Source organism: Crocodylus porosus, unplaced genomic scaffold (assembly GCF_001723895.1).
Source record: "Crocodylus porosus isolate Cpor-Errol unplaced genomic scaffold, CroPor_comp1, whole genome shotgun sequence".
NCBI lineage: Eukaryota > Metazoa > Chordata > Crocodylia > Crocodylidae > Crocodylus > Crocodylus porosus.
In genome coordinates this window covers 42,571,908-42,584,180 of record NW_017728931.1, presented here as the reverse complement: position 1 = coordinate 42,584,180, position 12,273 = coordinate 42,571,908, and positions in this window count along the sequence as shown.

Sequence of the window (12,273 nt, the reverse complement as noted above, 5' to 3'; positions counted from 1 at the left end):
CCTCCCCGGCGCTCGCTGAACTCTCCGGCGTGGCCACGCCCCCTCTGCTCTAACCACGCCCCCTCTGGCCTACGGCGGCACCGCCCCGCGCGCCGCCTCTTTCAGCCCAGCGTGGGGACCCGCACAGGCGATGGGGGGTGGGATGGCCTCGGGATCCATGTGTGCCAGACTGATCACAACTTCACGAAGTTCCTTGCCCATCAACTCCGCTGGTATATATATGCATATAAACATACACGCGCGCGCACATATATGCATACATATATACACATATGCATACATACACACCTATGAATACATATATATACACATATAGGTACACACGTGTGCACACACATACATACATACACACACACATCCTATTTTATAAGCAAGGCTCTGACACCCTGTTCCCCGCTTTTCATGTCATTCTCAAGCTGCCCCCAGCACATACCCGAGGTCAACCTGCAACCCTCACTACTCCCGTCAGAGCCGACACATGGCCAGCCCCAGTGCAGAAGCTGTAAATGACACAGGACTAGTAGTGTCTTCACAACAGTCGCTTACATGGGCCTCTCCCAGGTTTGGATTCCTCACGTCCAGGATTGATACTACTGGAGCATAATCTATAACTGATACAACTAGACCATAAAACTAGAGCCACACAATACAAAGGCAAATTTGTATTTTTTTAATACAGTTTAGGAGGTCAGCTCTTATTCCCTGTCTGGCTTTAACAACACAAGGACCAGCACTCTCCTTCTCCTCCCCTTCTCTTCCTCTTCCTCATCTCTCCTGATTAATATTAATGAGAACTATGTTACCCAGCCCATCTGCCTTCTTTTCTCCAGTCCTGCCATCTCCTCCTAGCTCTGCCCAGAGGCAACAACAACAGAAGGGTGGAGCCTTTAGCTTCAGTTATTAATATTCATATGGCTAGCCAGGCTCACCCTCTCCTTCCCCCACCCTCCCGTTAGCTTCCCTTTATAGGAAAGGTGGGATTATACTCAGGCTCCAGGACAGGAAGAAAAAGCTTTAAGGAGACACTGAGAATAGTCCTTACAAGATAACTACCCCCTGAGCATAGAATTGGAATCCAGTGAGGCGAAAACCCCGTTAAGGAGGAATTGCAACAATGAGACAAGAGGAACAACCAATTCATGCAGTGTAGTCTCTTAAAAAAATGTTTTCAATTTATTTTCCCATGGACCTAGTGCAGAAGAGGTAGAAAAAAGCAAGGCTACTGTGACTTCCTCAGATGTGTATATATCTTACTTGGCCTACAAAGGGGCATATTCATCCTGCTTCCTCAAATACCGACATTATGAAAACAAAACCTTCACAGAAATTAATAAAAACATCTTTACATAAAGCAAGTGCCAATATATGAAACAGGAATATTATTCCATAAGACAATAAACTAAAAAAAAAACCCACTATCTTACCAAAGTGTTTCACAAGCAATTGGCACATGGAAAGAAAAAAACAAAGGTCAGGTTGCAGAATGGGGCAGCAACCATGGGAAACAGATCAGATCACGTGTTGTATCCACTAAATATGCAGCACAATTGCACTTGTATGAGTTGGGATACTCGGTAAGAAAATGTTACTCTTCTGTTACTGAATGTCATTTATTTATTGACTGATTAACTGATTGATTTGGTTTAATTAGATTTATAAGCCACCCTTCCCAAAAAAGGGGAGGTGGGAAGGGGAAAATTTCCAAAGCTGATTTTTCTGTCAGTAGATATCTTCATGGCTCTTCTGTTCTTTTGCTTCATAATTTCTTCATATGGTTGCTTCCTTGTTTGTAAGAAGTAGCAGGGTCAAAAAAAGGCAATCTGGGATACTAAAAAAACCATGACAAGGGTTCTCCATATTACTATCTACATGCTGGAGTCTCAGTCCTCTTCAGATAGCAGTGGCAGAGGTCACTCATGTCAGAGGTAGCTGCTGGACTTGTAAGGATTTTCTTTTTACTCCCTTTTGGGGGAGATTCCCTTGTTTTACAGGAGCATCAAACTTACCCAGCCCCACAGACCAGCTGAGTTTGGTGGGACTAGTCTGCAGACTGGATCAGACCCACAGACTAGCCCTGCATTCTGGTCTTGTTCCGACCGCTGTGGGCTTTGCCATAGGTGACTAGCAGGGGGTGCACAGGGGTGTCCATACCCCCCCCGACGAGGCCAGTGCCCCCCCTTGACAGCCAACACTGATGCTATTCCTAGGGCTGATGCCCCCCGACAGGGTTGCCACCATCAGGGACCTATCATAGATAATTACTTAATGGCCTGTTATAATGTACCTGATGCTCGCTAACTTCTGTACTTCCTAAGTGATAACTACCCTTCTGAAAACTGTTGTTCCTCCTTTATTAGGTTTTTATTGTGCTGTGGTATCTGAAAGCTTCCTGACATCTATTCCAACCATGAGTTGGTCCTATAAAAGGTATCATGCACAAGAATTTTTGCTCCTCCCATATTTCCTGGACATCACAGCAACAGCATCGCCTCAACAGTACCAACACTAAGTCTAATGGCATGAATGACAAAATGTAAATAGAATCTAGACCACCAAATATTAATACAAGGTCATGCTTAGTGCTTTCTCACCTCAGGAATCATAATGTGTTTACCTGAGTGCCTGGATCAGACAGACCTGCTATTCACTTTTCCTCCTGCTACACACAGGCCACATCTACACAAGACACTGACTGCTCAGTAGCTCATTACTACTGCACAGTAGTGTCACATGGCACAAAGCATGGCATGGCATGACACTAATGCGCAGTACTAATGAGCTACTGCACAAATCAGCATTACCTAAAACCCTAACTCCGGTTACTGCACAGTCATTTAGTACTTGTGTATGCAAGTTTTAAATGACTGCACAGTTACAACTGTTGTTGCAGACCAACTGGGCACTGTGAGTATATAAATTTTATCACAGGCCAACTGGGCACTGCAAGGGTATCAGCCACTGGGCTGTTCGGTTCAGTTTCAGATCAAGGAGGCAAAGTTGGGAGTGAAGCAAAGGCAAAATTATTATAGCTTACACACACAGCAGTTAACAGAAAGATAAATGCAATAAGCAGATAATGCAGTATTAAAGAGCTAATAGTAAATAATAACAACAGACAATAACAACAGATAGATGGATCAGTTCTGTCGCAGGCCAACTGGGCACTGAGGGTATCAGCCACTGGGCTGTTCAAAACAACAGAGACAGACATGGGTTGGCAACTTATAGATATTCCCTTGATGCCAGGTGCACACCAAGCGATTCCAGCAAAGGCAGGTGTCCCCGATTAATGCTGTCAGAGGGATTACTGAGGAAGGTCCCTTGATCAGGATCCGATCCTCACTGACACTGGGAGTCCAGATTCCGGGCTTGGAACAGCAATGACTTTTCTGTTCCCTCCTTCCTGCTGGTCACCTGACGCACGTGCTTTTTTATACCTAGTCTTATGCTAATCTGTTGTCTTTAGAGCTACTCACAATCTTGACCTATAGCTGTTACCCTATGAGATTGAAAGGTGTTAAAATTATTATAAAAGTTTACTACCTAGCCTTGGGTTTATCCAATAAGCAAATTACAATGCAGCACCTTTAGGTTTGAAATTGACATTACTCTGCCTAAGCCCAACCCTTTTAGGTTTCTCTGAATATGCTTTCTTGGGATGGGCTTTCCTGGAATGTGTTGGGTGTGCCAGGTGGTTGGATCCAGTTTTTATTGTCAAGGCTGAACCCTGAGCAAAAACTGTTAGGTCAGCTAATCATGCAGCTACAGCTTCACCTTTGGGGCCCAGTCAGTTCCACAATTAATACAAACAGTTGGTTTTATTATTTTGTTTAAACTTAAGACAGACAAGTTACATTTGCGGGTTACAAACTTACAAGCTTTATATTAGCTAATATTACCTGTTCGGCAAAATACCAAATGCCTCCAAGAAGCACATATTTATTGCTTATTAATCCCTCTGGTTCTGGCCGTCACAAACTGTAAAATCAGTGTCTTCTATAAATGCAGCCACAAGTTGCAGGCAGAAGTGCAGTTCCTTGCTGTAACATTCTGTAGGAAGTTCCCAGAGTTATAATGATTCCTGGGACCAAACAGAAGTTCACTGTTGGTTTCAGGGGGAGGAGACTCTGGCTGTTGGCTGGGAGCCTGAAGCTGGTTTCCTCTGACAATGGCCCCTCCTCTCTCCCAGCCTATTCCTGTTTCAGAATGGGAGGCAAGGGAAGGGAGCAGAGAGAGCTCATTCTAGCGGTTCCCCAGTCAGTGCAGGAGGGTGGGGTGGGTGAATTGGAGCCCCCCCATCTCGGGGGGGCTCCAATACACCTGCTCCATCCTCCAGTGGGGACTGAAAAAACCACAAACCAAACTCTCTCTGTTTCCTTTCTCTTCCTCCCATTCTGAAAACAGTGACAGGCTGGGAGACTGAACAGACACAAGTTACAAAAGATGCTGTTTTGCAACGTCTTCATCTGACCCCTCGTGCAATGAGGGTTCAGATTTTTCACCCAATCAGCCATTTTTTTAACTGTCTGCAGCTGTGCACTTACGTTTGGTCGTGGCTATAGACCACTTTCTGTGAACAGATCAGGTGAAAATTGTCATCTGTGCTCACAGGGATGGTATTGTCAGGGCCTGAAGGTTTGGAGCTAAAACCTAATTGAAATATATGGTACGGTTTCTTTAGAGCCACTATTTTAGAATGCCTGCAGACTCAGGCAAATATGACTGTATCACTCAAATATGCTCTTTCCACATATTCAATTTTTTCTCCAGAACCATGAGAGAGAAACTTAGAATATCCCTATTTACACCCTATATAGTGCCTTGTTGAGATACACAAGCAAGCTGTAAATGAGATAACTTGGGTACCATGCATTGTCAGTGTAGTCATATTAGCATAGCACTCAGTCCAAACTAATTAGCTCTGCTGAGCAGTGGCGTATATTAGCTCAGGTGAAGCAACATGCTCCTGGGACTTTGCTGTTTCTAGTATCTGATATCACTAGGCGTCTCTATATGGCAGTACACTGTGCTGTGTTGACATGCTTTCATTTTCATTCAGTGAAAGCTCAGATCAGGTAATTGCAGGAGTCCAAGAGGTACAGCCTCTTCTTGGTCCTATAGTACCCATGCCTAAATGTGGCACTGACTGAGACATGTTTTTGTTCTAAGTACTAAAATACAGCTGCCCATTTCTCCATCACTGTGTGTTCTTTTAGGCCTGAGGATTTGCAAAGAGAATAACACAGTTCTAAAACACTTCTTGAAATTTAGCAGACAGTAAGTCCATTATTGAAGTGGTTTTCAGATGCCTTCCTCAGGGCCTATCTACAGTGGACAGTTTAAGAGGTTCTACCTGTATGGCTATACCACTACTGTTAAACAGATAGAAAGCCCTTTACAGAAACGTTTATTTTAGAATAAAAGTTCCTCTTTGGTTTACCTTTGAGCACAGGTGGGGAAAATACAGCCCGTGGGCCAGATCCAGCCCACCAACTGATTGTATCCAGCCTGTGGGCAGGCAGCTACCAGCTCATGGGATCCAGCCCATGAGGAGCCAACAGCTTCAGCTGCTGAGTCATGCCAGGGCATCCCAGCCACTTCTACAGCTTACACCAATTCCTGCCATGTGCACCAGAAGCAGTGCCAGGCAGGTGGGCACCGGCATCAGCTGTGGACATGGCTGGTAGGTTCCGGGTGGGGATCAGGGCATCTATCCGGGTCCACAGAAGACACTGCTGCATCAGCACATCAGCTGCAGTCCCTTGATACCCACTGGGAACTTGCTTACAGCATCCACAGGTGGTGCTGGTGCCACTCAGTGCTGCTTCTGGCACGCAGACCAGGAGTTGGTGTAAGCTGCAGAAGGGGCTAGGATGTTGTGGATTGGGGCATGCTGTAGCTGTGGGGACAGTTCAGGCTGGGAGTGAAGGCAGGAGAGAAAGAGAGAGAGAGACTGGCGCATGCTCTGACTGTGGGATCTGTTCAGGCTGGGGCCCAGAGTAGAGTCGTGACCTGCTCCCTGTGTGCAGGGCAGTTGAGAGTATGGGGCTGGGGCCCTGCATTCCCAGCCTGGCACCACCTGCCCACCCAGCCTGCTCTTGGATGCCACTCCCCACCAATCCCAGAGCCAGTCCCAGCCCAAGCCCCATCCTGGCTGAGCATGAAGCAGAATCATGATTCGTTGCAGGCAGGGGTATGCGGGGAGCGGATTGTGGCTCTGCCCTGGGTCTTGGCCTCACACCATCACTGCTCCACAATCCCAGGGTCTCCATGGAGACTGGCTGGGACCTGCCCAAACAGGGTGCTGGGTCAAGCAACCAGGATGGGGCCACTTAGGGTGTTTTGGTGAGCTGCTGCACAGGGGGTGGTGCTGACCCAGCCTGTGACACCTCACCAAAACTTCCTATATGGCCTGTGGCCCCAAATAATTGGCTACCTCAGGCTAAGAGCCTTTCCAAAGGGCATAAGCTGACCTGGGAAGTTACACTGGCATAACTGAATTCATGCTCTATCAGCATCACTTTCCTTTATAGGCAAGTCATTAGAGAAACCACTTCTTCATTTTAGGAATCCTGCTAAAATCACCACATCTTAATCTTCTTTCTTTGGAAAAGATTCATATAGAATAGAACAGAACAGAACCATATAGTATAGTGTAAATAGTAACAATATAACTGACAAGAACTGAAGTCCATTGAGTCTCTTGACCCTACTCAGTTTAATCTTAGCCCTGGCTATGACATGAATACTCTTTGTTTTATGTATCAGTGATCTCCTTTGATTTCCTTATGATGAAAAAAGATGGGTACATGCTTATTTTTTCTTTCTTTCTTTTTCTTTTGATCCATCTGATGCCTTTGATACTATTGACTACAAAGAATCATTGACACCTCCAGGCCCTAGTAGAGGGAAATCGAACTGCTTCTGCGTAGCACCATTTTTTAATCTCTTAGAAGACTCAGAAGTTAGGACTGAAAGATGGGTCGTGTGTCCTAAGGCCATTCTCATGGAGCATGTCACAAGGTTCTTGTTTGTCAGTCTTTCATTGTATCGACATGTATAGGATACTATAAAACAAGGGTTAGAATGGAAGGCAGTAGAGCATAGCTCTTTTCTTAGTAAAGGAGAATTTTCCTTTCACTCAGTGACCTGGAACAGCAGTACACCCCATTCTCATTGGCTGGCATGGTAAAAATTTTCTCTGACCCTATTTCAATGCACTTAACTAGTATTGTTAATATGCAAATGACAAGGCAGGTCTATGTCTCTCCTCAGTCAGAGTTGGATTTGTCAGTTTTTCTAATATCTAGTTGACAGTGAGACAAACTAATAGAGATGGCTAAAGATGATGGCACCAAGAGAGGACACAGAAAATAAAGAGTTTATACCAACTGGCAGCAAGAAACTAGAAGTCTTAATATTAGATCCCTCAATTCCAGAAACTGTTTTGCCATTTGTTTCGCCTGTTCACTATTTATGTATATCATTCAATTATTAGCTGCTTCTGGATTTCCAGATGACAGTGAATACTAGGAACAGCTTTCTTCTATCTGCACTCAGCCTTTTGCTTTGAATTAAGGCATCATCATGGTAATCCATGTCTTCTCCTGTCTTCAGGTTGGATTATTGCAATGGGGGCATAATTCGACATTTTCAGCTACTGTGGAATATGTCTACTTTTCCAGTAGTGCTTATCACTGAAAGTACTCATTGACAGTACATGACTAAAAGCTGCCAAACCTCCAGAATTTGTTTGGAGATTCCATCTTTCTGCTTACCTCATTGGTTTCCTCCTCCCTTGAATTTCTACATTTTTGGCAGTCACCCAGAGGACTTTGTTTTATAAAACAAACACACACTCAAACACTTTTCCTCTAAGCTACCACTAATGTACATTCTATATCTCTGCCAAATATGAGGCAGATACATGACTGTGAGATGCCTCTTTCTTACCCTGGACAGTCTAAGGGCTGTTCTAAGCCATGCAGGTAACCACTGGACACACCTACATGTGCAAATAATGCAGTGTGGAGTAATTTACTCTTAAGTAAACCCACCCCAGGCAGGTGTCTACACATACGGATATTTGAGAGGAAATTTTCTGCTCCTAGCAGCAGTCTGCTCCTACCCCAACTGGCCCTGCACTGGCCACCACCACCAGGAGAAACTGGAGGCACCAGCCACAGCTGCCTGTGGCCAGTGACCATATTTAAAAGCCAGCCCCATGCACTGCTGCCAGGCCACCTGCTATCCTGGCCCAGAGCAGTGTGCAGAGTGTGGTGGCAACATGCAATGGGTCTGTCACTGAAGCCTCTGCATACTGTGCCATGGCTCCTCCACCCCTAGGGTCCGGCAGTGACATCCACTGCCCCAGGCTCCTGCTCACCACTGTATTTACTCTGCTGGTCCACCTCAGGGACTTCTGCCTGACTCAGGTCAGTCTTGGCCCTGGTGGCACCCCCTCATGGTGCAGGTTCCTGGCCTGACTCACCATGTCATCCCAGGGTCCCTGTCCCACATTGCTGCTGCCCGGACCCTGGCAGGGATGCCAATGATGCAGTCTTGGATGCCACCACTGGGGCCATCCACGTACTCCTGGGCCTCCAGCACTGCTGCCTTTGGGCCCACCCAGGCAGCCAGGTGCCCAGTCTCTAGTTGCACCCCCCCCAGGTATGTACTCTGTAGTGAGGCTGGCAAGTGGGGAGCTCTCCTGGGGGCAATGGTGGATCCTACTGGCATGGTTGGCTCCCCCTCCTGCTGCCAGCAGAGCCCGCATGCAGTCTTGGCCCTGCTGCAGGCAGCTCTTGCTTCGGGGCTCCATGGAGCTGGGGCAAGCAGCAGGGCTGGGCCCAGGTAGGGGCTCTGACTGGTGGGAGACCTGTGGTAGGGACCAGGGAAGGTGCTTCTGGCTGGTGGGGGTGCCAGGGGGCAGGTGGAGCTGCACCTAGGGGCAGGGTAGTGGGCAGCACAGAGGCGACCTCCTTCGTGGCCTCCACCGCCCTGGCCATCAGGATAGCCTGTTGCTCCTAGGACTCCAGGTGCCTATCTTCCAGGTCCAAGAGCCTGTCCTGGAACTCCTAGTCCTCTTGGTTCCTCCACCAGTCCCTCTCCTCCTTGTGTTGGTCCCTTACCTCCTCATGCCAGTCCCTTGCCTCCTCACAGGCAACTTCCTCCATGCACCAGGCCCATGAGTCCACCGGGTGCTCCTTAGCCACAGTGAACAGCTAGTCCAATGCCTGGGTCTGATCCTGCATTCTGCATCTCTGTGGAGCCCCAGCCGAAGCTGGTGGTGACTGTGATAGTGCATACCAGCTGCCAACTAGTTCATCTCTCCTGCATGCAGCTGCATGTTCTACAGAGTCAGGAGAAAGAGTTTGTTTGTGAATTTGCAACATTTCTGAGATAAGATGCTCTGTAACAGGAGCCTGTGCCTTGCCTCAGATTGGAGGATGTGCATGCATGAGTGCCCAGGGACCATGGCAAGTCAGCCAGGCAGGTTGTGGCCCAGGTGGCCACAACCTGCCTCGTTCCCCACTGGGTCTTCAGGGACAGGTGGGCTGCTGAGTAATGGCTCTATGTCTATGACATTAAAGAATTTCCTTTTCACTGGGGTCCTCCCACAGCTCAATGCAGAAGCTCTATGATCAGAATCCACCAGCAGTGCAACACAAAGCACTCATTGGCAGAGCTGGTCCAGAATACAGTGTTTCACATTCCAATCTCTCTTGATAAATAGATACCTTAATATATTATTGTTTGTGTTGTTAAATGAATATCATCAAATATAAAATATGTGCACTATAGTGCAACTGAGTACATTAGAAATTCATAGGTTGATGTAATATATTAGTGTTTCTAACTACAGGGAACAAGGAAGAATGTTATATGCTAGAGCAGCCAGAATGAGCAATGAATGAATGCATGTGCCTCACTGGCTACAGTGGATGACTGAAGAATTAATGTAGAAAATGATATAAATTTACTTCCAATTGTTCTGATAACCACTCTCAGGAACCCAGCAGGACTTTGTAAGCTACTAATTTGTCCCTTCAGCCCAGGAAAGGGTGAAACCAGGGAAAATCTAAACAGCACAGTACACCCCATGAAGAAATATCCAAGCTAGCTAGCTCAGGTCCCACAACCAGCATAGCCACATTAATGGAACAGTCTCCCCTCGCCATACCCCCCACCTTTCCCAAGCTAATTAGCCATGTTGATGATCAGGGTAACACCGCTATGCTTCTTCCAGAATCCATGCTAGCTCATTTGAAGCTTGCACAGGTAACTGTGCAGCATTGCAATGTGCAATGTAAACAAACTCTCAGAATCTAATTCAGGCTCTTTTCTCAAGGCTGCACCATTATTTCTTTCATGAAAAATAAACTTAGCACACCCCAAGTTCCTTCCTCTTAACCCAGAGTTGTCTTCAGGGGACTTATCTATTATTCCCTACTTAAGAGTCAGAAACTATTCTAGAGCCTGCCACATGGACCAAACTGCATTCTGTGGGTCTCCTTACACATAGTCTTGTATAAGAAATGCCTTCCAGATAATCCTGTACTCAGTTTTTGACTTTTATAAATCACCAGAACTCTGACATATCAGTGTCAGCTGGGAGGTAATTGATCCTTGAATGGTGAGGTTGAGGTTAACTCTCCTTTAAGAGCCATGTATCTTGTAATAGATTTTTCTTCGATTTATACTATAAAACACCACCACCACATACCACTTATTGGTTCACGTTCAAAGAGGCTGCCAAACATTAACAAATTAATTCTCACCATGAATGGCCTCCATTTTACCAATGGGGACTGTAGGAGGGTAGGTGATGTTGACCTCAAGTTCATCTGGGGGATTCGCCTGCCACTAGTTTTGATGGGAGAAAAAGTAGAATTAGCACCACCCCCCCAACAATGACATGCATGACAAAGTGCAGATAGACTCTAGCCAGTTAACAAGATTCCTTTTATTGAACTATTACCTCTTCTGTATTAACTGAAATAGGTGCCTGTCTCTTTAAGCAGCAAACTGCTGCTCTTTTGAGTCCCAGAGCTGGTCTCTGAACCCTGCTCTCTCCTCCTTCAGGATTCCTGCTTCAGTTCCCCCAGTGGTGTCCTGGCGAACACCAGGTAAGGTGTTCACCAGGACACCAACTTGTCCCTGGTAAGTAAGGATCCTTGCTCACCTTGCTTGGTGGTGGGGTCAAATTGTGCCTCACTCACCCTGTTGTGTTTTACTCTTCAGCCTGAGCTTTTCTCGCCCAGCAGGGTTTTTCCGGTCCAGCAATGACCCATCCTGAGTCTTGCTGCCCGATCTTCTATGTGATCTCTAGTCCTCGTTGTGCCCCTGGGGGCAGCTACTCACTGTGAGTGGCTGCCTTTTATCCCTCCCCCTGCGGGTTTGCCCACAAAAGATGGTCATTTGCTTACAAAAATTAGGTAATTAATCACTGGTGTCAACTTTCTTCTTCAGCCACACTGGTGTTTTCCTGCGCTTCCCCATTCTTGACCCCACATGGCTACTTTCGGTCACTCCAGTAACAGAGTTGCCATGTCACCCCGTTAAAGGCTAAAGGTAGAATTAAAACTCAGGAGATTATTTTTAGTTAGGGCTCCAACAGAGAGTAATTGTATTGTGTGCTAGGGGTGTGTGAAGCTTGGTCACTGATTCAATTCAGAGAAGATTCAGCCCAATTTGGAAGCCAAATCATCAAATCCAAGTCGAACTGGGAGACCCATAAAAACCTCTGAATTGATTCAGAAAATATTCAGAAAAAGATTTGGAGATTCAGCAATTCAGCAGGAGGTCTTGCAGGGAACCAGAAACTGAGAAGAGGGATGGGGAGTGTGGTGTGGGGAGGGTGAGACTGACATGTCTAGCTGGCCAGTGACTGTGTTCTTTCCCTAAGTTCTCTTCCAAACATGGTGCTCTGGGGGAGGGACATAGAAGCAACATACTTCACTTCATCCACCTCCTAGATACAAAACCTTATGGACTCAATATAGACATTGGATTTATGACACACTATAACCTGCCTGACATCTGACTCCCTAGGTACCTCTCCACTTTTAACTGCTACATTGCCCTTCCCCTTCTCCACATCCCCCCCACCAGCCTGTCCCTCACCCCCTGATGCCTTAATTTACATTTTCACTGACTGGCTTTCTTGCATGTATACCAGCCTCTGGCTTCTTTACTATTCATTCCATCCAGGAAGAGCACACACCAGCTGCAGATGCTTCCTCAGCCTGACAAAGGGTTTTTAAACCTGAA